This window comes from Gouania willdenowi, chromosome 13 (genome assembly GCF_900634775.1).
Source record: "Gouania willdenowi chromosome 13, fGouWil2.1, whole genome shotgun sequence".
Lineage (NCBI taxonomy): Eukaryota > Metazoa > Chordata > Actinopteri > Blenniiformes > Gobiesocidae > Gouania > Gouania willdenowi.
Window position 1 is genome coordinate 17,247,199 of NC_041056.1, and position 27,989 is coordinate 17,275,187.

Below are 27,989 nucleotides of genomic sequence, written 5' to 3' on the forward strand. Positions count from 1 at the left end.
AATCAAGTTATCTCCTAACAGAAGGGTTGGTAGTTCAAATGTTTAGTACAAGGTACGTGTACCCCTAGGGGAACAGGATAACATTGCAGGGGGTACTCAGAAAGATTTAACAATTATTTTAAAAATAAGCTGGAAATGTTGTTAGCTCCTTTTTATGCTGTTTTTTTGGACAAATTCACCACAAACTAACAGAACTATTGCTCAATAAAATACTACATTTTTGTGTAATTTATTACACTGTAAATGCCATTTTATCATACTTGTGACCAGTGACGTGCAGTCAGGGTAGGCAGGGTGTGCGGTGCCTACCCAAGGGGTGAATTGATATTTTGATTATCATCCCCCGCCACAAAGTATGAAGGAGGACATGGGTTTGAGCTCCGTCCGTCCGTCCGAGTTAAAGGGGACAGCTTTTCTCAGAAACGGTTTAAGATACGATAACCAAATTCGGTGTGTGGTTTCAGGGTATCAATACCTTGGTGGAGTTCAAAAATGAGAAGCGTGGAATAATTTTTTCCGAAGGTATTGACCTTTTTCCGTATTTCTTTACTATGTTTGAGGTATCTTCAAGGAGGACAGCTTTTCTTAGAAACCGTTTAAGTTAGTTTGTAAATTTATATTCTGATGTGATGATATTTTCTTATGTATACACTTATGTACAAATTTTGGACATTTAGGAAAAGGTTGTGAGTTATAATGACAAAACAACAGCTTTTAAAAGATGGGAGACCAACACCTGAGCTACCAGACCTTCAGTAAAGGTAAGGTCCAAAAACTGTTCATACTTTCCACAGTGAATGGTACAAAAGTTTGTTGTTGTTGTCATTTTCTCCATGTTTCTGTGTTTCTAACACAAACAACGGATGCGCTATTGAATAATTGTTTAAGTTTCTTTAATGCTGGTTTAGTGTCCTTGGGCAAGCTAATTTGCCCTGTGTTGGTGGTGCTCAGCGGGTTTAAGTGACCATTACAACATATAGCCTTCCTCCACCAGTAATATACAGTATTATGGTCTTGTAAATTAATATTGGTATATTTAAGTTTAATTTTAAGACAAGAGCACCCAGAGAGCGAAAACCTCTGCCAAGCACCAAATATCGTCTTAGCCAGATATTTGTAGTTTGTAGTAATGTACTTCAAACTACAGTGCGTGTTTAAATTAAGGATGTCCCGATCTGATCACGTGATCGGAAGTCAGGCCCGATCACATTGTTTCAGACTGATTGGAATCGGACGTTATCTCCCGATCAGGACTCGGATATATATGTATATTCACTATGATTATAGGGGTGGGCGGTATACTGGTTCATACCAAATACCGGTATATATTTTTGTTATGATATACATTTATAATATACCACCGTACCGTTATATTGATTACACAACGTTCGGAACGCTACGCTGCGCCGCGTCAGACCGGAGCCTTTTCAATGTTGCACTGCGAAGGTAAACAGAAGCGCTCTGGTTACGGTGTAAATGGATGAGAAAGCTCTGAAGCTGCAGAACTAGTAGAACATGGTGACACAGAAGAACTTGTGTCAAAAAGAGGAGCCATGTTTGTTGTTTGATTGGCAGAGCAAGTTGGATGCGGAGCGGAGGTGGAGAGTTAGACTGAAGTTCTCAGACGTTTGTGAATAAAGGAGTTCAACAGCAGGTACATCCCTACAACATTTGTTCTGTTTGGAAGAGACGAAACGTATCATTAGCCTCTCTGGTAGTTAGCCTGATGCTAGTGTGTGTGCGCACTGCGCACAGGATGTTTGTGGGCTTGTGTGATCTGCACAAATGTTTGTTTGCGCGTGCATGCGTGTTTGTGTGCGCTCGCGCCAGTGTTTGTGTGATTTGCGTGTGTATGTTTGTGTGTGAGAATAGTCCATCCTAAGTCAATCTACTGCAGTATTTCCTATATCAAACACCTACAGCAGGATGCGCAGGTGTGTCCCTAATCAACCTCTATCTGCAGACCTCACACACTTTATTTAGTAAGCAGCTAATACTTAACATGGTCTGCACCTGCAATGCCAATAAAATCATACTTTTCATCAAGAAAAACATACATTAATCAGTGAAATTAAATGAGGAGAGTGAGCATTAAGAGTGCAGTTCCTCATAGCACTCTTATTTTGATTTTATTATTTGTTAACATGCCTGTTGGGTACTTTAAGATGAGGCGCTATTCATTTTTATATTCGACTTTTTTATTTTAATATTATTTAATCTTGCACTAAAATCTAAAGTGAATTTTTTTAATCTATTTATTGCTTGATTGATCAATCTACGTCACAGAAGTTCTCTGTTTAGGGTTGAATGTTAAAATAAAGTCAATAAAATAAATAAGGGACATCCAGGATCTGTTTTTTTGCTCATCTTTATCTTTTTGATGTATTATAGACGTATCGGATCGGGACTCGTTATCGGCCAATTCTCAAAATCAAAGGACTCGGACTCGGGGGCCAAAAAAACCTGAATTGTAATTTAAAACCTTTAAGCTTTTGACACATTTGTACAAAGAAAGTCCTGCAGTATACAACAAGGGAAAGCAAAAATAAATCCTTAGACGAGCTTTGCTTTCGCTTTATTGATTTTATTTTAAATCATTCAGCACAGTTGAGTTTGAACAACTTTTTATACAACAAGTATTAATACAAATGTTAATTAAGTAGATCAGTGGACCATTCATGTAATCTTAGGCTGATATGATGATGCTTATAAATAAACTCAGTCGTAGCAATCTGTTGATTATTGTTCTACAGCTTGTCACCAACTAAAGTGTGTCTAATTCGGTGTGGAAATAACCTGTTATTTTAATGTGGCTGAGGGCAATATTTGATTAATTCCATTAAAGCCAGAAAGTGATAATATTTTGCATAATATGGCAAGAAATGTTTCTGCTACTGTTTCACACATCAAGACAAATCTCATCTGACTGAAGCAACCTTCTTTCTTAATCGATACATAACTTAGTAGTTCACATGTGGCCCCCCGGTCCAACTTTGTGCAGCTCCAAAACCAATCCCCAAAAATCCTATTTCAAGAAGTTGGAGGAACTATGAAGCCCAACATAATACACAAAATAACTACCAAAACACACAAATGAACAGCAAAAAGCACAACGTACCCAAAAACACACCAAAAATACACAAAATGAGAACAAAGGCAGACACAACAACCACTTAAACAAACAAAATGACTACAAAAACAACAACAAATTACAGAAAAGCTCCGAAGATACACAAACAAAAATTCATAAATTGCAAAAAATTGCAGCAAAAACAAAAAACAACAACAAAAATACAGTGGCCCCAAAAAGGCAAAAATCAGCAACATAAATGCAGAAAATACAAATAATTACTACAAGAACACAAAAAATTCTAAAAACATACAATGACTCCAAAAACACACAAAATTACTAAAAACTGACAAAACAAGAAAACCACAGACAAAGACAAAACCCTTTTCCCCCTGCATTAATGCTCAGATTAATCATTATTGTTAATGCTGACATAAATGTTGATCATGTGGCCCTTGGATCAGATGCAATCAGATTTTTGTAAATCAGATTTTAGTCAGAGCTCAATGGTGACTAATCCTATTGTTAAGAACAGGCCTGAGGGCACTGCACATGGTCCATGTGGGCTCCCATGTTGATGACCCCTGGTCTAAACCAACATGCCTTTAGCTGGGCAATTCTGTTGCAGGATTCATGGGCAGACGTGTAGGACAGCAGCCCTCCAGGTTTTACGACTGGATAATTTTGCATTCCTTATAATGAGCTGCTCAACACACTCAGGTGTAGTACAGCGAAACATCTAATTCATGCAGGGTAGTGAGGGCATCCCTGTTTTACACATTTGCCACTCTCTCTTACACCTTTACTTCATTCTTCAGGCAACCTTTTAATATGAAAACCTTATTCTGAGGTCCCTGAAGACAGATTTTGATCAAAACACTGCAAAAGACACACAGGCAAGGATTAGAACATTTTTAATAGGATTTTGTAGAGCTGGGCCATGCACTGCACTGAATGCTAGAACACCCTTTATCTGGTCTTTACTATGAATGATAACAGTGAAACGTGAAAATACTGCACAACATATTCGGCAATGGCCATTTAGCTGTAGTTTTCAGAGCTCAGTTGTCAGCAAAATTAATGGAGGAAGATGCTAAAGGAGGGCAGAGGACAGCCTCAGAGGAGGGAACACGAAATGAAAGGATTTGGTAAGAAGACAGGAAAGAGAAGGAGTCAGTGTGATGGGAGCGTGCTCCTGTTCGGATGTGTAAGCATTGCTCAGGGGCACCGATCCATGTGTGTACCCTGAGGATGCCCTGTGCTGTCTAATGTTATTTATTTGCCCACGCTGCTTTTTTTATTTTCAATCTGTGAGACCGTTATCACTGCTGGCCAGATCGCTGACGCTTGCATATAAACAAAAAACCCTCTGCTCCCTTTTTGTAGCCTTAAACACTTCCAATCTCTAAATATTGTGTTGGGTATGATCTGTACCTGAGCAAAGTAAATGACATCCTTTAGAGAGGTTCAGCATGAATTTGAGTCAGTGCACAAAAACAAAGGTTTGGGCATGGAATACGATTTCAGTAAAGGTTAGAACAGACATGGGCAACTGGTGGCTCTGGTTTTTTTTCTCGGCCCCCAAAGCAAATTGCACCGTAATTCAAGAAATTGTAAGAAATGTGAAGCCCAACATATACACAAAGTACACAAAACACACCAAAAATTCCCAAAATACACAAAAGACACCAAAGACAGACACAAAAACCACAAAACAAAATGACACATTACAGAAAAGCACCAAAGACACATAAACTGGTAACAAAATGACAGGAAAATACAGGAAAAAAAAAATCCAAATACAGAAAATGGTCCCAAAAATACACAAATGGACAAAAAATGCAGACAATTAGGAAAAATACACAAAATGACACCAATAACACAAAAAATAACAAACACATACAGTAATGACTCCAAAAACACACAATATGATGAAAAGATAAAACCCTTTTCCGCCTTGTATTAATGCTCTGATTGATCATTATTCTAAATGCTTACATAAATATTGATCATGTGGCCCTCAGATCAGATACAATGACATGTTTCTGGCCCCCACTTTGATAGAAGTTGCCCATTCCTGGGTTAGAAGCAAAACGCTAGAGCAAACTTTCTCGTCAGCACTCTTCTTTAATTTTCTTTAAACGGCCTAACACAAGCGAGTTTTACGTATCTCATATAGGTATACAGTAGTTATCTCTGAATAGTGTGTGATAGGTGCTGATGCGTCACACTCATCAGCATTGATCAACAAACACTGGCTAAAAGGCTCCACAGTCCTGTGCTGTTTTAGCTTTTACAAGATGGTGTGAAAGCCCTTACATTGATTGGGTGAATTTGTGCAATTGTTGTTTTTGCAATTAGATCTTTTCAGTTTTACAGGGAAACACAAAGTCTTGATGAATAAAGTAGTGGAGGAACCTGATGATTGGAAAGAAGAGTTTGAGAGTCACAAGCTATGCTCATCACTGCCGTTTCTCCTAATTAGTAAAAAAAAAAAAAAAAGTAAAAAAAAGAAAATGAAGCTTAAATTTCCGAAAACATTTCACAAAAACTGAGATGTGTTGCAGTGACTGTGAAACAGCAAGAGCAAAATGCACGACTTAAACTTTTGACACAAAAAAAGGGAACTTTCAGAGAAAAAAAAAGCTGACAGGCTCAGACTTCTAGACACAGTGAAAGGAACATAGAAAACGGTCACAGTTCAATTCATTATAAAAATTTAATTAAGTCAAATTGCTGAAAAAAATGTTCAAAACCTGCCTCATTAACTGCTGTAAAAAAGAGTTTTGTGTTGATGTGTGCATGAGTTACAAGGAGCTGTTTGGGCAAAATCTTGGAGTGATTAATAATTAAGTCAATGGATCAAACTCGTACACACAGCGGGACTGACATATTCATCAAGAAAGACTATTAAAATGTTGAATTTAATAAACTGTGTGAAAAAATGAAAAACAATACAGAGCTGACTGGTTTTTAGACAAAAAAAAAAGCAAAACCAGAACAACCCTTTGTTCAACCTTGTGTACTGTTGTGGTGTTTAGCTAGGCAAAGAATAAATGTTTCAAACATGAAATTTAATGAGCTCAAAGCAAACAGAAGAAGATTCAACTCAAGCTTACCGAGAAAATGTGCAGAAAACAGTATTAACACTAAACAACATTAAAGCTGCAGTATGTATAATCCCTCCGCTCCGTTTTGAAACCAAAACCGAAACTTAATTTACCTTATCGGTATATTCTGTGAACGTTCTTAGTGACTTTTTTCTCCATAGAGACTTGTGACAAATGTAGGGATGTTATTTTGTGTTAGTGGAGATTTTTCTGGTGTTTTAGAGACTCTGACATGAATACTTCATGTCATACATCACTCTGTAGTTGCGAAGAAGACTTCTGCTGGGACATCCGTCATTGCACTTTTACGATCAATGATACGTGAACACGCCTGACTTCAGTCGAGCAGCCAATAGTAACGCCCCAAAACAGCTCATGGAGCACACGTGTTTGTAGAAAGAGCTCTGATTGTCTGAAGACCAGCGTCATGCTCCTGTATTTCTAAATATCTTTCACAGGGCCAGGAGAAGGAGCAGAGATTCACTGTCCTCTCAGAACACTTTGGATTACAATATGCTCAAAGATGATTGTGGATTTTTGACCAAATTATGCCAAAAAAAACTTACACACTGCAGCTTTAATTCATTAAGATAGTTACTTGCATCTAGTCTTCTATGAACTGCAAACAAACTGTATAATATGTTCTGGCTGATCTGGCACTTAATAATACAATCTTATATTTCTTGAAGGATGTGCCATCTACATTATGAATAATTTTGTTTGGTGGTTTGTTTATTTATTTATTTTTTTAGATACCATGTGTTATGATATTTTTTGTAAAGCCTGCTGGTTCTGCTTTTGTTCCCTAAACTTTAATCCAGTTGTTTGTGGGACTCCTCAAGGTACTGTGCAAGGACAATTTAGGTTTCTAAAAATGCTACGCCATTAGATATTCAAAAATGTTGCTAAAAACGCAAAAACAATAAAAGAGTTAGAGAGCTGATCAAAGAATCACAAGAAATACAGGTAAAGTATCCAATTTTCTAATTTCCTGAAAAAGAAATGACAAAATTATTATCAATGGTTTTGTATTTATTCTTTCATTTGTTTTTAAAAGAAAATCAAGCGGAAATTGTGATATGACGGAATGTACCATCACATGCATGTTTCGGGACAATATCATGCATTTACAGACGATTTATCATCGTAAATGGGTTGGAATTGGGGACATTTTGAAACAGAAAATGAAAGCCTCTAAACAGAATGGGCATAAATATTTAATTCAGTGAGAGCTTGAAAAGTTAGACTAGATGCACATTTAAAATATCCACAAAATGCCGTTTCACATCCAGTTGATGAATAGTAATTGAAAAAAAACAATACATAATGATAAATGTAACAATATGTTACATATACAGTATATGTAACGAATTTAGTCGGCTAAAATCTTAATGTCCTAAAACTAACTAATGACTAAAACTAAATCCAATTTTGCTGTCAAAATTAACACAGGCATATGGTTGAGATGCTGCTTTGAATTAAGAAAATTCAGTTTCAATGCATGCACCATTTATTTCAGTGCATAGTGATCTTTTTCCATTGAAGAAAAAGCTCATTAAGTTCTACAACAGAGACAGACATCACAGTTATTTTCTAGCGTTTCATGACTTGAATCTACCTTTGTTCCTTTTTGACACCCACATTTTCATATATTTTGTTCCACTGGTTGCTATTTAAACACCTGAACAAACAGCGTCTTTCACAGTATCACTTCAGTTGCATTATTAATATCTCCTCACCTCTGAAGCTTCCGCGCTCTCAGAAAATATGAATGTCAAAACTTCCTTCTACTACACAAGCATTCGCTGAAGAAGTGAAAGACAAACATCTGAAGCTGTAGAATCCTGCTCCAGTTTTTTTTTTTTTAATCAGAAATAACAAGAGTGTGAGAGTCAAACACACAATGTAATGGGTTATTTGGGTCTAAAAAAGTTCAATCAAATATATAATGTATTGTGGTTTATCGTTGAATGATAAAGACATTGTTTATATGGTGAACTTTTCACACAAAATCTAAATTAGAGTATAAAATGTCAAGCTTTTCATTGTTTTTAATTGTGTAACAACGTGATAAAAAGGTTTGTATGGTGGTGTGAAAGGTAACAACACTCACAACACTTCTGGGGTAAAAATGTTTGGATTTAGAATCCAGGCCTTCACTCTAAACCTGGGAGTATTTCACAAAAGTGGAATTAGTAAATGTAGAATGAAAGGATCATGCTTTCTTAATTAAAGATTGCTTATTGATGTAATATTTATTTTTTTTTTTATTGATTTTTAAACTGTTCAATGTTTTTTGTTTATTTTGTATTGAGGTTTTATGAGCTGACTGTTTTATTTTCATTTTAATAAAAAAGGATTTCTTTGTAATAAAGGGGGGAGCTTAAGAGGAATCTTCGCTTTGCAGCTGAGAATGAACTGATATGTTTGGTAATATTAAGGCAACGATAGACTCTACTTGAAAAATAGCAAACCTACTTAATCATTTTTCTCAAAGGAAAAAAAAAGGCCTATTTTTGTCTTTATAATAATATTCAACTTAACACTCTGTTGGAGTTGGATTAAACACCTTGAAAGTGTCACGATCAATTATTAATTCTGACATATGGTTCGATAAGGAGATGGAGCATTCCTTATATATAGTGAGAGAAAAGCATTGGAATGGAAATTTAAAAATAAAGGTATATCAAAGATATATCTTTTTACAAAAAAGTCATAATAATAAAACATGATTCGCTTTATTACTTTGTCCTCTGATAGGGACTGTACATCCAAATGTGAACTGTTGATTCATTTTTCCTTTGTACTTTGACCAAAGCTGAGAAATCTGTTCTAAGGAAGAAGAAAAAAAATTGTTCAATAAAATTCTGTGATATTTATTGTTTAACAAGACAAAAAAAAGGCGACCATAATATTCACAAGAGTACTTGACCTGTAACAGACGTGAAACTTTTCAATCTGTCCAGACGGTAAATAAAACTACTCCGAAAAGAGAAAACCTTTCAAAGAAATATAAGTACCACATCAGAGGTCATATTGCTGGGACACGAGAAAGCCTGTCCAAATCAGCGGTATGAATACAACATGAAACAAAATCATATTTTGGACTTCAGAGCGATTTTTACATCCTGTTTGCTGTACAGGTTTTTTTTTTTTTTTTGTCAAAGAACAATAAAGAGCTCTTTTTCTTGAGCCATGCCTTCTTTCTTGGTTGAAGAAAACTGATCCTTTGAAATGATGCTTTTGGCTTTTTTGCACTTTGTCACTGATTTCCTGTCTGGTGCATGTCAGTTCAAAAGACATGTCCCTGTTCTTAAAGGACCCTGAGCAACATGTAGACACCTTTGTCAACAAACTAACGCAGTTGCTGAAAGGAAGCGTTAGAGTTTAGGAATAGACGCCATCACTCAAACCATTCTCCAGAGAATTTTGAAAGCTTTTTTCCAGTGACGTAGTGCATCAGAAAAACTCCAAACAGACTGCATTGATATCCTCAAGGAAGACTGTTACAAAAGACCTTTAAAAGACAGGGAATTCTTCCGAACAACAGTGCACTGTGTACAAGTACTGTGTGTAAAATTCACTAAAACATTAAGCATTATAATATGTTCCAAATGCAAACAGTTTAAAACCTGAATAATCCAAATTTTGTGAAAAAAATATCATAAAAACGGGTAATGCTTGTCTCGTCATCAAATACTGTACTGGCTTATCCGTTACAGCAGTGTTTCTCAAACGTGGGTATGTGTACCCTTAGGGGTACGTGATGGCACTACAGGGGGTACTTGAGAGAGGGAGAGAGAGAGAGAGAGAGAGAGAAATATGGCTGTTTATTTTTAGTTAAAAATGATTAACATAATATTGATGATGGAAATAACCTTGAATAGAACATGAACTGAAAAAACAAGGGTCAGTCTTGGTCCCACACCAGGCCGGAGATGACGGAAATGTTTAAAACTATAGAAATAAATCCATTCAGGAGGCATTTACAGTTTCATTCCACTTGTTTTGAAATGGTATTCTTTAAAAAGTGTGTTATCACTGATTCATTACATCATTATGCTCTATAGTTGTTTTTCTTTCATAGCATTCTGAAGAAAATGTGGGTTACTTGGGGTACTTAGATTCAGAAATAAGAGAAAGGGGGTACTTGAGCCAAGAAAGTTTGAGAACCACTGCTTTACAGTGTCTCGGGATGCTGTAGTCTACCCCAGCAGACAGTGACCCCACAGGTAATGCTATTTAACTATTCAACATGTGTTAGTCTCATACTTTTATTTAACTAATACCTGCATCAATTATTTTTCTCCTAATTATCACAATTACGCCTAATATTGGCGGTAACTGTAGATTGAACTCATCTCTACACATGAGATTTAAGGAATACTCTCATTGATCTACTCTCACGTTGATTGTGGTGCTTTTATGAGGGTTTTAAAAAGCTGATGTCTGATGTATCTAATAATGGCTTGGATTTATATTGCACTTTTTTCCAGTACACTCAAAGCGCGTTACAGAAACCATTATTAATTCGCACAAGTCACTCACATCAGTCATACACAGGATATATACTGTAAATAAACACAAATTCTTATAATATGATTTGAGACAAAGAAGAAAAGCACTACTAGATTACATTTTCAGAGCAGCCAACCCCATATTGCCAGGCATTTTAGATGATTTTCACTGATCTTTCAAGACCCTCAGAATATTTTGTACTATGACAATCTGAAATCTAAAACCAGATTCTGAAAGATTAGACCCTCTACTTTCATCAGATTTTATTTATTTATTTATAGCTTGTTTTGTTCTTCCGTAATCAGCAGTTGAATAGAGGCAAGTTTTACACAAATTGCCAGTTTGTGACAAAAAGCTGAGAAAAAAGCCTTTTTCTGAAAAAACCTGTCAGTGACATTGAAGCTAATTTGTTTTCTCATTGGTTGCTCATTGGTTTTCTTGTATAAAACTACAAAAACAACACTAAGAACAGGCTTTTATAATGCAACATTATCATTATTTTGCTATCTGGGTTAGAATTGAATGGATTTCATACTGTATTTTGGCATTCCTCCAAGTCTCTCCCCCCGTCATTCTCCACACACGCAATTTCCTATTCCTCCCGGACATGCCAAGTGTCACCGCTTGCCCCATTTTTTGATCGTTTTCTCTCACCATCTTGACACTCAATAGTCCACTTAGTTCCACACATGCGAGTGTGCGCTGCTGTGAGCTGGTGGGAACTTCAGCATCAACTCTCGTAGCGACATTTTCTGTCTTGTAAACTACTTTCCTCTCCCTCTGAGCTCTACCCAACACGGGTGATCTCTCATCCAAAGGTGTGCTGCTGCCGCCTACATGTCACCAGTTGGTCACAACATCATAGTACAAGCTCAATATTCACAGGAGAGCTTCGTCACACTGTCTCCTAGCAACCCCAGCCGAAAAACACAAGTGACGTCTATAGACGTGAATGGCACTCAATGAGTTAATCGGCCAGATCGGCGCGCTATAACCAACTCCAGGGCTTAAACACACCCATTAACGCTTGTCTGCTTGCAAGTAAAAACTGTAGTCGCGTGAGTTGTCATTACAAATGACTTGCCTGACTTAGGAAGTGAAAGGAACGGTGTTCAAGAACAACGTAATTTCTTAAATTTGAGTTTGTTGTGTAGGTCGGTAAGGCTGTATTTGTGGAAAAGAGAGATGTCGATGAGCAGTAAAACACGTGAAGTTCATGCATGAGTCTGCCTTTTCATTTATTATTACAACTGCTGCTGCACATAAGCTCACAAACTATTACGAGGATAGAAAATGTTCTGCCTCTTCCGAAATTGTTTCTACCATCCGTTGGACAAACTGCGATTCAGTTCAATATGTGTATTACACAAGCCACAACACAAATGTAACGGGCTATGACTAAGAGTTTTGGCTACACGCTGTCTCCTGGTTCATTATATTTCAGCTAAAAATCAGTACACGCTTCAACCAATCAGAATATTACTTTAGCTAATACAAGGCCACAAATGCTGTTCATACAGCGTAGCTGTTTTTCAGCTCCAGGTTTTCAATGCTTGTTAATGTCAGTTCTGACATCCTACCATAAACACTGACGGGGTTCTCCTTATAGAAACAAATAAAAATGACAGACATTTAGATGGAGAATGGATTTACTGCTAAATCTACTGATAATCCAGGATGTACCCCCATCTAGCACCCAATGAGAGCTGGAAAAAAGAAGCCCTGAAAAAAGAAGCAAGTGTTGCATTATCCGGTCAGTATTATTTTGTTATTCCAAGAGATATGAGCTTGTTTTCTTTTTGCTCTCAAAGAAGGTGGATGCTTTTTTCTCTCCCACCCAAACTCAAAAGTAAGCAACTTTTGAAAGTCAACGCGGGATGGAATCTAACTTTGAGAAGCTGACAGCTCGACTTGAAAGTTAAAGTGTCACCATATTGGATATATTGCACCGAGACCTGGACTTCAAGGTTAACAGGCTAATTGTGCTTAGCCTGGCCGAAAAAAATTGTTATATACATTGACTCCCTCTAGACAGCCAGCCGTTAAAGGCTGGTTCATCTCTCTATTCTCCAGGATGTTTGTGCAAAATTCCTTCTCTCCACATCACCGCCACCACCTGGGAACTTTGTTTCTGAATCAGGACTATCCAAGGTCATTTCACGTCATAAGATGACGGACTAAATTGTACAGAGATGAAGTGAACAGGATCATGACGCAATGCCTTTTTTGGCCGTCCCCCCTCGCATGTTCTTCGCACCAACTGACAAGTTAAACTCCTTGTGCTGTTTTAAACTGTACTTGGAGAAAAACAACCTTTCTGATTCTGATTCTGGTTTAAGGTAATTGTGTATTAAGAATTGACGTACAAAAATGTAAAAAAAATAATTAGATCACTTAATAAATTACATCAAATAAGCTTGGTGTACTACTGAGGCAGTTGCACTTAGGAGAAAGTGAACAGTACAGTACATAATACATATTTAATGATGACTGAATGGCTAAAATAATTTCATGAGTAGCTTGTTTACAAAGTGATATACTGTGTTTAGTTTGCTGAACAAAATCTTAACTTGCCATGTGGCAAGTAGATTGGATGCCCTACTTACCCGAAATGGTAAGTGACCTTTGGAAGTTAATGTAGAGCCTGCAACTGCACAATGTTTGCAAAGAGAAAATGCCACTGAAGTGAAGTAAATAAAAAGTTTCACTCACCTACCCTTACCTTCCCTTCTCCCGCCAGGTCTGAATTCAATCATGCAAATAAAGATATTAAAAAAGCTAAATTGTGAGGCTGGCATTTGTTTGGATTTCATAATCAATGGCATTAATTGAGCAGACATTCAGGATGGTATAAATCAAATTCAAAGCAAGTGAGTGCAATATGTAATTGTTTGCCATTAACTGATTTCTAATTTACACTTGAACATTAGCTTTGCTTCAAACTACTAATGATTAAAACGAGGCGGGAAATTGTGTTGATGTTCCATATATGCAGCGTTCTCAAATTCACTTCCTTTATGTTCAAATTAAAAATCAATCTGGTTCTGTTTTGTTAGACACTAATCTCCATCAACCATGCTCCAGCAGTGCTTGAACAATTCCATCAAACCATACAATTAGCTGCACAGTTAGTATAAAAGGCTTTGTTTAGTCAACAAATTAATCATGTTGAATTTCTGCCAAAAATAAGGCTTTGAATCCAATTACAACGCATAAACGCACAAATTTACACACCATTGTAATCTTATTGAAAGTAGGGTTCCAAAATGCATCAGTAAAATCATTCATACTGAAAAAAAACTAACTGAAAGTGTCAATCATAAGGCAAAAATAAATCAATGTGTCAAGACACATTGGCCTAATTGCATCAAACAACTTGAGAAATAACAAGCATGGAGCTCCTTGTACAGTATATTTAATTTTTTTTTTTTTTTCTTTTTTCTGTCTTCTTTTAGTCAATAAATAATAAATCTATACATCTTGCTTTTCACTTCCAACCTTTGCATAGAAGGGAAAAAAAACAACAGATACCAGTCTGTCATTACTGCGCAAGTGCTTGATTTCAACCTCTGATAGCCTCTCTTCTAATTAGTTTTGCTGTTACAGGCCTCTTAGTACCAGGTCAAAATGACTCTCACTTACCACGTCAATGATTATTTCGTGAGTTCCCTTTCGCAAGAAAATAGCTCTTTTGTTGCCATTTGTGTGATGAGACAAAATCTTGTAATTGTGAAGCCTCTTTGAGTGGGTGAGCTGTGTCGGCGGAAGCCTCTGTGACTTTTATTGTGCTGAAAATAAACCTGCTCATCCAGAATCACAATTACTCTGTCATTATCTTTTCTTTGCAATTATGCACCTTCTTCTACCCTCGCAAAGCCTCCGACAGGGTTTCTTACTCTGAGGCGTTTAGGCTTAATCTGGCAGACCTCTGACATGGGGATGGTAAACAGCTGACATTAAAGGAAAGTCCGAACAAAGGCTACTGACTGCGCGTTTTCATGGGTTGCATTACAGTAAACTGAAGCAGAATGAGGGAGTCAGACGCCTACATATTTCTGTATTCTTTCCTCTGATATTAATAAATGAGAGTCATTGTGTTACAGCCCAGGTGGAGATGACCTTGCAAAGGGTGAAATACAAAGACAGCATACGTGAATGAAATTGATAAATCCTCCCATTTTAGTTATCTGTGAATGCATTCCTGCACCTTTGATAACCCAATCACCAAAGTCATATGACAATGTGTGGAGAATAAACCTGCAGCATTAAACAGCAAAGAAAGTTGCAAAATATTCCAAACTAACTTTTTAAGGCAAGGCAATTGTATTTGTATTGCACACGTCATACACCAGGCAATATGATGATTAAAACTGCAACAGAAAACAATAAACAGAGTTTAAAAATCAGAATTAGAATTTAAAACTACACTCTAATGCATGGGTCACCAACGTGATGCCCGGGGAAAAACAAGGGGAGCGAATATGATTGGCTAAGGTGGCGTCATGTTTCATGGTAGCCAATCAGAGCCAGGGTTTTTACACATGTGCCAGCACAAGGAGGTGGGTTAAAAACAAGGTGAGCGATTATGATTGGCTAAGGTGGCGTCATGTTTCATGGTAGCCAATCAGAGCCAGGGTTTTTACACATGTGCCAGCACAAGGAGGTGGGTTAAAAACAAGGTGAGCGATTATGATTAGCTAAGGCGACATCATGTTTCGCTACAGATTTGATGAAGCAGCAGAGATGGCGAGCGTTGAGCAGTCCGATAAAATGTTGGCATTTTTTGGTGGCGATACAAACACTACTTTAATTTAATTGTGGTCAAAGGCAAGAACGTGTATGTGAAGTGTACATTATATCCAGGAGCGAAGACATTCGTTGTAAGCAACTCTTAATTAACTCTAATTTAATGAAGCACCTCACAACGACACATGCATCTAAAAAAAATCTGAATTCTTTGACATATAGCAACTTTTACTTTCTTTGGTAATGAGATACTTTTATTATAGTAAGAGTAATTCAATCACTAACTCAGTTTCTTTTTGGATCAAGAAGTGAGTAACTATAACTAATTACTTTTTAAAAGTAACGTTCCCAACACTGGTAATGGTTACTAGGTGTTCCCTAATCTAAAGTGTTACCTGAAAATGAAACATTTGCATAAATTAGGAGAAATTAGGCGCTGCATTTTGAAACCTCAAGTGAAAACATGAAAATGTAGTATTTAATAAATGATTTTTAAACTGGTAGCCAGTTGGACTATTCAAGCTTTGGAGTAGGTCACAGTTTCAAAAAGGTTGGTGGCCCCTGCTCTAATGATTCCTATATAGGGATGTAAAGATTCACTCAACTCCCGATACGATTGGATTCACGATACTGGGTTCACAATACGATTCTCTCACGATTTATTTTACAAAATGGGACTGTAGACAATTTTTTTTTTTTTTGGGAAGAAAACTAGAAAATACTGTACTATTTTCCTTTTATTTTACATTGTCAAAAGAATTCCTTGATAAACTATTCAAAACAATCCAATTTAACTAAAAATAAATCTTGAATGAAATAAATAAAGGAATAATACAAATGAAAATGAAGCCTATTAATTTAAATTCTGGTTCTATAATAAACAATGCAAAACTGCACAATAGTTCTTTTTCTTTTAAAAGTGCAACTGAAAATGTATTTTGTGCCTTAACAATTGGACTTTAAAAAAAAAAAAAAAACGTGATTGCACCCTATTTACGTCATATTTGTTTGGACCAGCAGAGGGCGCTGGTAACACAGTGATCGGTTGGCATGCAGATATCTTGCAGTGAAGAAGAGAAGCTATGCTAGCAGACAGAGCTAATAGAAAAACGTGATTTTTACAGATATTCAAGTAATATTACAGATATTCTTTCGGTGCTTAAGGGGTAATGAATCATTTATTAACATATTTAAGAGTAGAAGGCGGCCAGAAAGAAAGCATTAGCAGACTCCGCCCGCCGCCTACACTTGTGGATAAAAAAAAGTACTGCGATTCAATTTTCAGAAAATCAATATCAACCGTGATACCTATGAATCGATTTTTAACTGCCTTACGATTAATCGTTACATCCCTATTCCTATAGGTTTTATTTCGCCTGATTTCCTTCAGATCGGTGTGGGCTCTAAGTGGCTCCTTACCTCTGAGCTGAAGATTTAAAGAAGTTTTTCTGCATTGTCTGCGGCTACATGATGTTTTTTTAATTCTATTACGAATTAAATTAAATCGGAATTAAAGTGTTCTGCTTTGTGTTTACATTGACTTTATTCAATTCCGTTTTAAGTCTGGGGGTTGGGAACGGTTCTGATTGGACAGGAGGCAAACGTGACGTATCTCGTGTATCGGGGAAAACACACAACTGGATTATGTCGTCACAAGCACGACTCTGCGACAGAAGGAGAATGCGCAGAACGACTTGAATTAACTTTAAGTGGAATTAAGTGTTTACAAGATCGAGGAATTATCTAATTCGGAATTACGATTTTCATTCGGAATTAAGTGTTTACAAGGTCATTTTTACAGAAGATTTAACTTTTATTGTGAATTAAGGGGGATTTAAAGCTTTCATGTAAACGTTGCCATTCCGACACACACTAGTAGTTTATGTTCCCTGATGGTACCTAAAAAAAAGAAAATCCAATGATCAAAACAGCAACAAAATCACCCTGACTGCATTTTGAGTGACATTTATTATGCAAAACAATATATCGCAAAAAAAAAGTGTGCACGGCCTTTTGGGAGCGACAATGATGAAACAGCATAAAGTGTTGGGACAGATTGCAGTGAAAGGAGCCATAAAGGGCTGAATAAAAGGCACGGTTGAATCCAACAAAAATAGAATCCCTAGGGGTGTGAAATTTCACCAATGAATCAAAGTTGCTGAAACAGAGGGACCTTAAGGTTATTGTAGTTGTGATTCACGCCATTACACACACAAGCGGAAAGGGTGGAACTGGAAGGGCAGGAGCCCAGTAGATTGGGAGGAGAGGAAGGTTGGTAACAAGCCTCCATCGACCTCATTAGTTTGTAGGGAAGCTCCAACCTAACAACTGCTATTGTCTCTTGTGAGAATGCGTGTCACACACACATACACATGTACGTATCCATTACAAACGTATACAGTTAGCACACATACTGTAAATATCCACACATAGATGTTCCTCAACACCAGCTTACACCTGCACAGGGAAATTTAAACCCTGTGTACATCAAAAGCTGTGATATGCCCAATTGCACCTGTCTGCATAAGCTGTCTTGGGTGTAAAATTGGCAATAAAGGGATTTTGACATTTAGTCTAAAAACTGCTGTAACAGTCATCCCCTTACAATTTTATCATTCATTCACCATTTGTTAGCTTTAAATAGGGCTGGGGGAAAATACTGCTTCATACCAAATACGGTATATATTTTTGTTATGAAATGAATTTTTAATATACCGCCGTACCAGTGTATTTGATTACACAACTTTCGTAACGCTACACTGTGCCGCATTTCAGACCGAACTCTTTTCAACATTGCACTTCTCATTAGGAAGGTAAACAGTAGCGCTCTGGTGTTAGTTGTGGTGTAAATCATATGTGTAAATGTATAAGAAAGACACAATCGAAAGGTTTGAAGCTGCATGTGAGCATGTGCATGCCTCTGCTACAGGAGAACAACACTCACGGACACGGAGGCACGGTTAGCTTAGCATGTTGGCAGGTCGGCAGTAATACACAAAAAAAAAAAGAGGGCAAAGGATTGCAATTTGTAATTCCTATAATGTGGAAATATTTATTTATTTTTTTTACTTGTCTGCACATGCTGTCAAAGGTCAACAAAAAAAAAAAAAAAATATATATATATATATATATATATATAATGTGGAAATACGTTCTGGTGAAGCTGCAAACAAAACACTACCTTATTCACCATAAGAAACCACCACACCACTGTGTTTACAGCATTTAAAGCTAGAAATCAAGCTAATGCTAAAGCTAAGCTAGCGCGGCAAGGAGCCAGTGAGCTGAAAAAAAATGAAAAATACCATCATATATCGTAAAACCAAATTTAGAAAAATATCGTGACATACATTTTTGGTCATATCACCCAGCCCTACCTTTAATGAAAACCTACCTTAAGTAAAGCTTTGCTAATGATATTGGTTGTAAGGTCTCCTTGTTGTATTCCATAGCGCAATCCTCAGTTGGAATAATTGTGCTAATGGGTTTGTCAAACTACTTAATTTCACAGCAACACATCTGTTTAACAGGTAGCTTTACCTCATTACACATCATGCACCTGCTTACCCAGTTATAACTAACGTAAAGGCAAAGATTTTGTTTAAAAAAAACTCCATTAATTTGCAACATTTGCTTCAACTCCACCCTTCAATTAGTCTCTTAATACCGTAACGCTTTAATATGGTCCAAACAGATGGGAACAATATCCAAGCTGCTGTTAGAAGCTCTTATTGTAAGTTAATGCCTCAAGTAGTTTACTTGATAGGATGTGAAAAATTGGATTAATTTATGAACGCTTTCACGTTTCACGTCAATGAATTTTGATTTGCACTAACTTTTTTTTTTGCCTGTAGCAACACAAGATTACACAATGATCCATTTGAATGACTCAGTCTGCCTGACATGTCTTGGCTAGGCATAAAGGCTGCAAAAAACATCAATTAGAACGATGTTTTATGCTTGTTACTTATCACTGGCCTTTTATGATTTAAATGTGAGACTGAATATGAAAAATAAAAAAGCCTTGTGACTAGCACAGGGATGTGTACTGTCTAAATATTCACCATTTAAGTCCTCTGGTCTCAGTGGAATGCATACATCACTGTAAGTGGCTGAGAACAGCGAAGCAAACCAGACTGTATGGTTGACAAGACGCTGAAGAGGAAAGTCATACCGGCAACCAAAGAAATGACTATAACAGGAGACATACTGTAGGTAAAAGTGGTCCCAGTAGGACAGAATGCATTAATGGTTGTGAACCCACATAAACTGGGAAAAGTGTTTTCAGTTGACTCCAGGTGTCGCATTTTAATACTCAAAAAGGTTATGTTACAAGAAGCACTCTTACAGTTTATATAAATTACAGCATCTCCATCAATCCCCAATGAGAACTGTTATGAAAACACAAAGGACAAGCCAGTATTTAACTCATCCTCTCTTTTCTTTGGTAACCTTAAAGATCATATTTTAAGTTTCTGAGAAATCTATGTTTATGTATCAATCTTTTATTGTGGTCTACTGCCAGTGGCCATTCACATACCTCAATGTATATTCAGCAAGTCCCGCCTTCATCCTATAGACCCCTATAAAAATAGAAAAACATGCAGCAATCGCCAGGCTAATAAGTTTCGAATTTCTGTAGTGGAGACTGTCAATCAAAGTGAATGTGCGTGCGTAAACTGCGCACGGAAACAAGGTTGCACATCACAACAGCAAACAGGTCTCACTCTGAGCAGCATAGCATCGTAAAGGAGCACTCCAAAACTCCAAAGCTTCTACTAAAAAAAACAAAAGAAAAGTCCGGGTACAAAGCTTGCGGATAAACGTCTTTATCTCGGAGCTGCTTTTCAAAGGTGGAAGAAGTTGTGGCTTTTACAATGATTCCGAACGGACCCTGATTTGGCGACATTTCTCATGAACAGGTAATAAACTTATTTTAATCAAACTACCAAATGAGTTTTATTAGTGAAAAACAATACTACACGTGTGTTGGTGTGTTAAACATTGTTATGTTGTGCTATGCACGTGCACAAAAGTAGAGGCGTGGCTTCTGGTAGATTGAAAGAGGTAGGGGGAGGAAGTGGAGCTGTTTAGGGAGGGACATCGAGACGTTCGCTTTTGAATTTTCTCTCTCTCTTTTCATCCTCCGGATAATCGCTTTAAATTCCAGATTAAACATTTCTTCTTGACAAAATTAATGTGATATCTTGGTTTGTGTCATATTGGATCAACTTCATCACACCATAGGGTCAGTTGTGGCTTAATTTGTCATTGTAACTAAATGATTTCCTTTCATTGGAAATATCTCTATCTAATTTTAATGAGGTAAGTCACTCAACTTGTATAATGGCCTCATATGATTGGGTGACATAGCGTCTGCATGTGAGGAAAGTTAACTTTAAATACATTTCTTCCAAATTGTCCAAATGTGGATTGATATATTGAGGTTGTTGGGGTTTTTTTGCATTATAATAATGTTAATGGCTTCTATATTTAGATGTTGTACCGTAACTGTAGTAATAAAAAGGCATTCTCCTTGTGCGGCGCTTGTTAGAAAATATCAGTTTTAAGGGTCCAGTATTAAGCTATTTTTCACCCATCTCCATTTGTTCTAATAACCCCAACAACATAGTATTTGAGATTTATTTTCCACAACTCGCCTGTTTTCTGGAGTTTTAGCCTCTGAAAAGTGACTTTCTGAGCAATTCTAAAAATGGGCTGATTTGCGGCCTACTCGTGCATATTCATGAGTAGGCGTGTCTGTAGACGCCATCCACACACTTTTGTTAATGTTTTCAGCCAAAAAAAACTGCACAGTACAGTAAACACATGGCTATTTAAGTGGCTATTGTGATTGTGAGTCAGAAAAACACTGCCCCAGCAGCAGCCAATAGTGCATGTCTGCAGAGCCGGAGCAGCAGCAGCCAAAGCAGCGGCGTTCAAACGCTTACCGAAGCTGCTAAGTCACTTTCTTGTCATCATCTCCTCTACTGATTACAGGAAGTCCATTCAAGGTGATAGTCCACTGTTTTGTCCAACCGCTGTGTCGCATTGTGTCACAAAGGCGGCAGATCTCAAAAGCAAAACGAGGAAGAGTTCCCGGTATGTGACGTCACGGGACGTTTGGAGCTGACTTTTTACAAAATGTGGAGGGAGGAAACTTTTTCAACTTTGGCCCTCTGAATGAGGCTAAAGAGGTGTATATCACTGTGTTTATTCTTTGGGTTTTACGTCTTTGTCACAAACTGAACAGAATATGTTGTTTGGTAATCTGTACATTTTTTTGAAATTAATTAAACCTTTGTGCAATGATGCCTCCTTAACATAAATGTTTAAAATGCCAAAGTATAGTCAACTATTTACTAGTGATGGATCAAGAATTCGGCCACAAAAATGTTTTTAAACACCAACAAACACACGTTTGTCTAAATATGGGCCAACGTGTAGGTAGTGCACAAAAGCTTGTTCTCAGCAGAGGTTGAGATAGAACACAGAGTGGAAACAAATAAATACTCACTTTCAAGTGTTATTTAGCAGATAACACTTGTCGCCGATGCTTGTTCATGTGGATTTGTTTCTTTTTTTGCCCTTTTTATTAAGAATTGTATTATATTATTATGTTTTGATGGCGCTTTGAAATGACTTTTGTTGTAATTAACGCAATATAAATACAAGTGAATTGAATTGAATTGAATATATGTTTCTGTGCCACGTCTACACCGCAGCCCCCTGCGGTGTAGACTGTCAACTATGTATCAGAGGCATACATTTGTCTTCAGAGCACACGTTTAACGGAGATACTCTTTAATACTATACTATTTAATTTGACTAACTTTCAGCAACCCAGTCAGTTGTGGCCTGTCCATTAATATTTAATATATAAATGAGTGAGGTCAAATTAAACATTTTATTTAGTATTTTATTGTATTTTATTTTATATTGCTGGAAGGTCAGGGCTAAATGAATATTTTCATATATTTTTAATTGATTTATTCTTCGACACAGTGATGTTGACCTATGCAATTACAGTGCTTTAGTTTTAGTGAGCTTATTACACATTCATAAATGCAATGCAACTAATAATTGGCATAATCATTTAATTCTGTTTTGGGTTGTAGCCTTGGTTTTCGGCCAAGAATTTACGCATCATATCAGTGCATGCATCCCTACAATTTACCTGAATTTGTTTGCTCTCGCATGCTTTATAAGAAGCTAAGCTCATGAATTCACACTTGGCATGTGAGAGCCATTGGCAAGCAACCAAACGGACTGTGTCTGGAAAGCCGAAACAATGAGTTCAAAGTGGGTGCAAGCATAATTAAACCACTGGGTTTGTTGTTCTCTGTGAGATTCACACTACAAGCAACCATTTGCATAACCAGGACTAATCAATCTGTTAAATATTACACACATTCATTTTGGTTTGATTTATTAGAGGCCTTGCATTTGAAGAGGTATTCACTATATTCAGACATTATCTGTCAGAGAGAAAAAATGTGATGATAATATGAGCTTAAACCAGAAGGTCACACGGGATCCATGCCTGCTTTGTTCGCCCAGCAAAAGACACCCAGCTGAGGAAAATGTCAAGTAAGCTCCTCTAACAGGCTGTTCAGTACAAAGCCTGTTTCTTATTCTGCACTTGACATAAAAGGTTAAAAATTTGAAGTTTAAAATGATAAAGGAATCATGTCACAACGGCCTTCAATTTCACACACATTGACACATTGTCCCATTTTTTTGCCTTTTGATGTTTTTCCATAAGCTTGAATTTCAATGCCAGAGAAAAACCTGTAAGCCAGTGTAAAACATTTACCTTTTCTGTGTGTGTCAAGCACCATCTGCTGAAGCCGCAATGATCCGAAGGTAGTACTACTAATTGAAAGTCTAGCGAGGAACATTTGAATGGACCACATACTCCTTTCATAAGGTATTCACACCAAAGTCACATTGCACAAGGTAACTGGGAGGAAAATTCACTTCTCCAGGGAAATTCCCTTCCCGCTTTCTTTCCATTGCTTTTAATCCTCAATACTTTCCTTCATGTCTTCGGATCTCCCTGTCAATCACATCGTTGTTTTCCATCCCAGTGCTGCTGGTTCCCTAACCCCTCTCCTCCCATCAGTCAATATCTACTTTATAGACTATTTTCTTTTGATCCAGCTCTATAGGAGCCCTGACCAATTAACACATCTCCTGTTTGGTGATGGTCAACTCATCATCAATGTTGGCCTGTGTGCACATCACCTCTGTGCATTTATGCGTGCACACTGTGGCTGTATATAGGGTAACCTGACAATAGCTGCGTTTCAATTACCCTTGGAAATTTGCAAAATTTGAATAGCGCAATAAAAACTGGTAATGGAAACATATTACTGCCACATTGGACAGCAAACAAAGGAGTAAAGAGTTGTACTCGGAGGTTTGGAGCGTCCATCCTCCTGCAGCAAATTCAACACAGTTTTGACAGCCTGTTATTCAAGCTTTCAGGCTCTGAGACGAAAGTCTATATTTCCAAAGTGAAAAGGAATGTTGATGGATTTTTGAACAGCAGAGTGATTGAGTGATTTGGTTCTCTTACGCTACTCTGAGAATAGCGTATGTATTTGTATGATAAATTAAAATGAATGATTGATAGAGCAATAATGATCTTAAGAGTTGAAAACAGAATGGCAAAGAAAAGATTATTTTGTTGTATGGGTTTCTGAGCCACATTGTGTGACTACAGAGCAGTTTAAAAATAATAAGTGTGAAAACAAACATAATGTGAGTTTTCAGAGTGTTGGAAACGCTCTGAGCAATTTTATTGTAATAATTTAACCATTATAGTCAGAGTCGACACAACTGTGCCCACATATCTTGTTCTAAGTGTGTTTCTATGATAGATTGGTGTGTATCTTGAGAACACCACTGATGAGCGAACAGCCCAACCAGCTGACATAACTTTCCCAGCATAATATGACGGGAATCTAAAGCAAAACCAGCTCGTGATAGATATCCTGTAGCTTTTGGACATAATTGGCTGCTCCATCCTTGCAGTGATGGTTGCGGGTCCCTGGAGTGCGAATGTATTTGACGTGTTAGAGAATGGCTTTCAGAAGAGGAGGAATGTAGGCCATTCAGATACATGCACAGAAGATTCAATACAATTAAATGATTTGCTTGTCAAAACACAATGGGCTGCTTAAGCCACACGGCCACTGAAAATACTCTAAGACAAAATGCTCCTGGAGAGAGGAAGCTGCAGGCCTGATGAAAAATATGAGAAGTATTCTTCTTTCCTTCAAAGAGATTGTTTAATGCATTATCTGCATGCCATTTTCCGAATCTAGTTAGCACTTATCTAGGTCTTCTGGCAATGTATACTGTTTGACTACAATCGCCATCTAAAGAGGCGTATGAGAGCTGTTTGTTGCTGTGATTGCAGCTACAGAGAATGGAGATGCCAACAGCCACAAATTAAAAGTTATTTTTAACTACAAAGGCAAGGCAAATGTATTTGTATAGCACAATTCATACACAGGGCAATTTAATGTGCATCAATATTATTATTTTAAGTTTTGCTTTTTTTTTTTGTTTGTACTTCTGTGCATACTGATTTCTCATATTCTAATATTCCAAAACTTCAGACTTGTGTTATAAAGGCTAAAATCAAAGAGAAATGATACTGAAGAGGTGCACTGATGCCATGCACTCCCTGGAACATCAATATGACTCTTTGTTTTGGTATTGGGCGGCAATTCTTGTTTTTAAAAGAGCAAATATCACTTTTTCATTTTTATGGTCACGAACAGCATTTTTTGATATGTCTTATATTTGTACTATAGTGCCTTAAGCAGCTTGGCCCAGCAAATTATTCCTCCATGACTTTAAAATAGATTTTATTCATATATTGTTTTTTTTATATTATATTATTTGCTGACACATAAACAAGCTGAGAGCAGAACAGAACAGAAAGTGGGACACATTACAAACCTATTTGAATGATTATTAAAGTGTAAATGTGGAGGGTTACACTTGAAAGAAGCAGCAGTTACGCTTTTACAAAATGAACAAAAAAAAAAACATGTTTCCTTTTGATTTTACATCAGCAAAGCTACAATCTGTGGTTTATAAATTACAGTCATCAATCACAAATGCACAGGCTTTTATGATGAATAGAAATATTATTTGGATTAAGGACGCATTTACATATTAAGTTAAGACTTATTGGACTGTATCAACCACTCTTGCACAACAAAGTTTTTTTCTCCCGAGATTTCAAAAGCATTTAATAGGAAGGGAACGTACTGTTTAGGTTCAATGCATGCTCTATCTCTTGGGAGCTGTATGTTGGATTCAAATATCTATATTGACTGACAGTCCTCATCAATTGACTTAATGTTAAACCCCTAACAGCTGTGCAAATAATCAGCCACCACGTTGAAGCAGACAGCTCCGAATGTGAAGTAATTACAGAAAAGCCTTTTGCGAGTGATAAAAAAAAAAAGCCTGAGATTCTGCCATTAACCTGGTCACAAGTTGTGATATGATCTCTGAGTCAAACAGCTTAGCTTGCAGCTCTGGCTGAGGGTTTTTTTTTTTTTCCCACACCAGGAATCACAACAGAACAGAAGGAGGAAGGTCCAATTTTTGGAGAGAAGCCATTGTGTGGCAGCACATTTTAGACTATTAAATAAAGACTTTCTCTTGATATCACTGGGGGGGCTTTCAAACGCTTATTTCTGCCTGACTGGAATTGACAGGATGAATTTTCTGTGTCACATACAGTATGTCTTTCATATTGACAGGACCAGTGGTTATTACTACCTGGTCAATCCATGGATTTCCTTCTTCTTTCTGACATCTTACAAATATACTCCTGTCCTTATCTCACGGTTTCTTGTCCTTTTCGGGAAGATTGTTTACTTTTTTTCCCCTTTTATTTTTCAAATAGCACTGAATAATGAAAAGTGAATCATTTCATAAAGCATAAGGCAGTTTGCTATTAGAAAATGTCAAAACAATCTGAAAACAGTTTGCAGTCATCGTTCAATGTATGCTATGCTGTGATATTATGTCGTGTAAATCCTGAAAAGGTCACAATGAACTCTGGTGCACAGCAAAGGACATAATGAATAATCTCAGTGTTCACAGGGAAGATTCAGATGAACCATCGGACATTTTCCCAGAGCATCTTTATCATTTCTTGGATTTTTATTTTATTTTCTTTAGTTATTTATTTATTTTTATGATGTGGACGGAGCAGAAACATAATCATCTGTGCAGCCACAGCAGTGGCTCCCCATCATTGGACCCCGGGAGTCGCTTCCTCTGGAGAACCAATAGAATTATAAACCCATCAAACACAATCACATCTGGAATCTGGGGCTGAAAAATCACAGCTTCACAATTACGCGTCAGTGCCCTTCAAAATATGAACTATTTCCCACTTCAAGAAGCACTTTTCTACGATTTATAGAGAAAGCCGAATGTTTGAATACAGCTGTTTTGCATTGCAGTCCACCAGTAATCAATAATGAAACAATCGAGACAATGTACATATCCTAATAAACCATACCTGTGTGTGCGCCCGTGCGCCCACGGTCCGTGCGCACTCGAACCCATTTCCACATAACGCTTTACAATGTTTACAAATGGACTAAATGGTAGGCTGTCCTTGGAAGTTTACTGAACTCACTTACCTTCACGCCATAAGTTTTTGACTGAATCTTTTGTTTTCACAGGCAGAGGCTGTTAAATCCAAGGTGATCCACTCTTAGCTCCCGCTGCATCCTCTCTTTGCTTTGCACATGCTTTACTGACTCTGTTCACCAGGGCAGCCCAGCATCCAGTTCACAATGGTGGGAGGAAAAAAATCTAACTGGGAGGAAAAGACACGGGAGACGAAAGAAGAAGGAAAAAAAAAAACAAAAACCCGAGCTGATCGATCTTAAAAACACAGCGACTGTTTGATTTAAAGCTCCAGATATTTTAAATCACTTTGGATCTCCAGGAGAGCTTGGGTTGCGCAGAGTCCTACTGGTGTGAACCTTTACGCACGGAGCGCGGTAACTGTGGGTACTGACGGAGGCTGGAGCTGATGTAAGGAACGGTGGAAATAAAGGCGGGGTTACGATGGCGCTTCTCCCACCGGGGTCGATTCATCCCTCTCCAATGTCACCTCTTCATTTGTGGCACAACATCCTCCGGTGATCACAGAAAATGTGTTTTGATCTCAACATTTTGGAATCGACATCAAACATTTAAAAGTGAGGAAAGACACATTACAAAACATTGATTTTGTTTAGGCCTAAAACCCTGATGTGCATAGTTGAGAGTAGAGCTGGGCAATATGGATCAAAACTAGTATGTCGATAATTTATCTCAAAATAGAGATGTACAATATCAGTCTCGATATTTTTAACTCTAAGTCTGACCAGAAAGAAATTCTGAGTTAAATTTGCTGATGAAAAATGCCACAGCTGCACAATGTGTTCCACTTTAGGCTGTTCCTTACAGGACAAGAAGCCCAACTGGGAATGGGACAATTCAGCCCTTGCATT

General features: G+C 37.3%; 1 protein-coding gene across 1 annotated transcript in view; it reads right to left on the reverse strand.

The window, feature by feature from the left end:
- The window catches only part of drd2a (dopamine receptor D2a), a 65,114-nt gene extending 37,621 nt beyond the window's left edge, over positions 1 to 27,493 (reverse strand). The window contains exon 1 of the mRNA XM_028465443.1: positions 27,129 to 27,493. The gene's annotated coding sequence lies outside the window, so the exon portion shown is untranslated. The remainder of the gene's footprint in view (positions 1 to 27,128) is intronic.
- Positions 27,494 to 27,989: the final 496 nt, after the last annotated feature.